This window comes from Marmota marmota, unplaced genomic scaffold, assembly GCF_001458135.2.
Source record: "Marmota marmota marmota unplaced genomic scaffold, marMar, whole genome shotgun sequence".
NCBI classification, from domain to species: domain Eukaryota; kingdom Metazoa; phylum Chordata; class Mammalia; order Rodentia; family Sciuridae; genus Marmota; species Marmota marmota.
The window spans coordinates 40,526,340-40,530,978 of NW_026000108.1; positions in this window are offsets into that span (position 1 = coordinate 40,526,340).

Genomic DNA, 4,639 nt, shown 5'->3' on the forward strand with positions numbered 1-4,639 from the left:
TCCCCCAGCACTTATCTGCAAACCTTTGTGCCCTGAGGATGACTCCAAACAGGGTTGGACCATCAAGGGTAACCTCTGGCTTGTTGAAGGCTAGACTGCAACTCCGCCAGATTCCAGAGGTGACTGGGGAGGCTTGGGGTAGGCGAGGCCCTGATCTAGTTCCTCTCCACAATATTTGGGAACACTTGGCTGAATTTTCCGGCACCAACTGTGGACGCACCCAGGGTGGATTTCGATTCTGAGCTGGCCTCTTGCGCCCTCTAGTGGTGTAAAATTACAGCCCAGTAGCGCTAGAACTCGGGTCCTGTGTTTTCTTTCCGTCCCCGCCCCCACCCCCAAGGAGGACAGGCACTAACCTTTCAGACATCTAGTGAGCAGTGAAGTCAACGCATAAGTACATTTATGGAGCAATAAAATAACTAACAGGATACACACACAACAAGAATCTTAGACCATCTTGTTGGATCATTAAAGGGCCTTAGGTATCTTATTTTGTTGTGCAAACCCAGATAGCCTGTAAGTAATCAGTGGATAATTGAAAATACACCTTAATGAAAGACAATCACTTTGTCTTTGTGAGTCTGTGAAACATTAGCTCATGGAGCTGGACGACAGCACGAAGTCCTCTTATCTCCCCAAGATAACTCCACCCCCTGGATGACAGATTTGGAGATGTCATCAGTTTGGAGTCTTGGTTATGTTCAGATTTTGAGATAGCCAATCCTAGGGGAACAGGTTATCTCTCTGAACAAGGACAGTTCCTTAGTCAAATGCATTCAATTGTTGTGTGCTTCAATGTCACCATTACAATTCTTTCAGGACACTAAAAACAGTCCTTTCCAAGAGACAGAGACTGCTAACTTTGTACCCATCCAAACAAACACTTTTTTAAAAATATATTTAAAGAGGGATTGAACTTAACCACTGAGCCACATTCTCAGCTCTTTTTATTTTTTATTTTGAGACAGTCTCACCAGTTGCTTAGGGCCTCACTAAGTTGCTGAGGCTGGCTTTGAACTTGCCATCCTCCTGCCTCAACCTCCTGAGTTGCTGGGATTACAGGTATGTGCCACCACCCAGCATACACTTCTTATACTTTTTGAATGATTTAAAAATAGTATCTGAATGTAACTTCTTTCCTTGGAATTGCAAGAAGCTTTAAACACCTCCTTCTTAGGGAAAATTTTTTCTGGGGGGACAGGACCAGCCTGGGCTTCTCATGATGGCCACAGTACCAGGTGTCCATGGAGTACTAGTCATGTCTGCCATTTAATCAGGACCTGGATTGTTTTCTGTCTGTCTCCCCCACCAGAAGCTAAGCCCCACGTAGGAGTTGTCTGTTTGTTCATGAGAGAATCCGAGTCTAGCACAATTCCTGGCACAGGAGGTATTGAATAAATATTTGTCAATTTCTACAGTTCAGTGGGGAAAAATACTGAGGAGAAAGGCCAGAGGGGAAAGGTGATTTCAGTTCTTGTTAGGTCTGTGAGGGAATCCACACTCAAATTAGGAGCAACAAAAATATACAAGTCAAGATCAGGGACAGCTGGATAGAAGGCCGAGATTGGCACCTAGAGGGTCAATTCACCGCCATAGCCACCTTAGCCCAGGGAGAGAGAGAAACCCAGAGTTCTCCCATTCGAGCAGAAGCCATCATCTCCTGGCCTTGTGCAGGAGTGATGTTGGCTGAACCTCCAAAGGATGCTTTCCTGGCAGGATTGTTTTAGTACCTTACAACATGGGGCAAATTTCCCTTTCTGATAGTGTATTTTTAAAGCACTAACCATCGATGTTGCAAATACCTTGAGGCTCTGGAGGCTGCAAAGAGGGAAGGTCTGTGGGAATAGAATTAAAAGCCAGGGTAAGAATAGAATGAAGAATGAAACCATGAGACCAGGAGAAAAGAGAGGGCCGAGAAAACTGTGGGACGTCTTATTCCCTTCAGCTTTCTTTTAGTGTCCCTGACTCTCCAAAGACAATTAAGTTGAACCAGCAGCATGTACAAGTTCAATGTTGTAAAAGACACACAGGGACTTCAAATCCCACAGGGAAATTGTAAATGAGCTCATCAGCAGGAAGACATCCAGCTTTGGTTGGCTTAACCGGGATGTCACACAGCTGTGTGTGTCTTCAGCCTTTCCGCCCTGTTTCTGAGTGAGGGTGGTTGTATTTGTAGTTAGAATGAGTAAAACCCTTTTTGACTTGATCACTTAGGCTAGTTTGGCTACAAGTAACGGAAAAATTCAAAATAAGTGACTTAATAAGAGAGAATTTTAATTTCACTGCATTTTCAAGGAGAGAGAGGCGATTAGTGTTTGTTGGGGCCTCCAGGGTCAGGGACCTTCTACTTTGTTGCACCCTACTGCCTGGTTTACATTTTCCAGGTGGCCTCACAGTCTATGACAGCTGCTGAAGCTACATACATCTACTTTCCACCCAGCAAAAACACCGGTCCAGGAAGAATATGTCGTTTACTTTCTTTCTTTTTTTTCCCTTCAGTACTAGGGATTGTGCCCAGGGTTCTACCACTAAACTATATCCCCAGCCCTTTTTATTTTTTATTTTGAGACAGGGTCTCAGTGAGATGCCAAGGCTGGCCTGGAATTTTGGATCATTGAGATTATAGGTGTGCATCACCCAGGTCCCACTGTGTCCTTTCCTCTTTGGGTACTTATTGGGCAGTTTCACCTACCACTACTAGTACTTCTTCTTTTCCTCCTCCTCCTCCTCCTTCTTCTTCCTCCCCTCCCTCCTCCTCCTCCTTCTTCCTCCCCTCCCCCCCTCCTCTTCTCCTCCTCCTCCTTCTTTTTCTTTTGATACTAGGGATTGAATCCAGGGACCCTTAACCACTGAGCCACACCCCTCTTTTAAATATTTTATTTAGAGACAGGATCTCACTGAGTTGCTTAGGTCCTTGATAAGTTGCTGAGGCTGGCTTTGAACTTGCCATCCTCCTGTTTCAGCCTCCTGAGATGCTGGGATTACAGGCATGTTGCACCATGCTCAGTTTACTGGATGCACCACTTCTGCTTACTGGATATTGACCAGGACTCTTCTTCAAGACCACCTCTACCTGCAATAGAGATTGTTAAAGGAAGGTTTTGTCCCAAGAAAGTGGGGGGCGGAGGGGAGAAGTCAGTGACTCTATTACTGAGAAGGAAAGAATAATTTCTAGAGAAAAATATACATCCTTTGTCTCTGGAATCATACATCTATTTTTTCCTTCCTGAGAGTCCTGCCTCAGTCTCTCCAGTGCTTGCTGGGGTTGAAAGTGGGAGAATAGAAAACTAGTATTGAATCTCATTAGGACAGAGTTCTGGCTTTAGTTCCACTTTGAGTCTTTGGGTGATCTAAAATCAAAATTGATATAAAGTGTATTTAAGCATCAAAATAAGGGGGAAGTCTAGTTTTGTCAGTCATATAATAACTAAAGTTCTTAGATTTTCATAGAATTTTTATTATCACTCATAAATACAAAACTATAACATAAGTCTGGCTACAATTATAATGTAAATTTTAGTTGATAAGTGCAGTTGGCTCTTTATATTCAAATAACCCTCAGTGTATATTCAGAGAAGTCCACTGATATTCAGGAGATAAAGATTTCTGGCTGATCTTTCTCAGTTATCTTCTGTGCCTACTGGAAAATGCTAGAGTTATCCAAAAGTCTGTCCTGATTTTTCTTCTCATTTTAATCCTTTTCCTGAAAATTTTCAGTGTATCGTGTGTAAGAGTAGCCTCATCATTTTCCTCTCTAAATCTGTTCCTGGTTGTCCACCAATTTAAGCAAAAGTCACCAGCTATGGCTTAAGCCAGGGACCATACTATTGCTCACAGCTCACATTCCATTCAACCAGTGACTGTTGTGCCTTCTACTCCCCTCTGTATGATCACTTTTCAGTCTCTCCAAAACCTGGCCACCACCCAGGAGCCCAGGAAACTTTTCCTTGGCTAGGTGGCAGCAGTAGCCTCCCTGCCTCCTGGGATCATCCAGATGCATCTTGCCTGAAATTCAACTTTGCTCCTGTCCTGAGCCTCCCTAAATCAATTCTGGTTCTTCCATAGAATTACACACAGACTCTTAGCATGGCCTGAAGACCTCCTCCATCTGGCCTTCTAGCTCATGCTCCTTCCCATCTAGGGCTATTAAGAACACCAGTCATTCTAAACCTCTTTTACTTTGGCTGACCTCATGTTCTCTCTCACCTCTAAGCCCATGCACATGAGATTCCTTCTCAACGGGATCCTTAGGTTCTCAGAGAGGATGTCTTTTTCTTCTAAGAAGCCCTCTCCTATCGCTCTAATGGGCTTCCTCTTCTCCTCTGTGCTCAGACACCACTCTCTATATTTAACACTGCTATGGTATTACAGTGCAACTCCATGTTTGATTGCTTGAATAACCCTAAGAAGGCAGAGCTGTATCCTTGGTCCAGAACCTTGGGTATCATAGGCTCAGTACATAGCTATTGTATTGAATTATGGTATGTACGTTTGAATAAAAGCCACATTATTTATTTTGGATATTATTTAATTCCTAAGACAACCACATGGATTATGTATGATTATCCCCATTTAATGGAGAGTAAAGGAAGAGCCCAAGGTTCCATTGGTTTTCCACTTTACAATATCTCCTCATGGA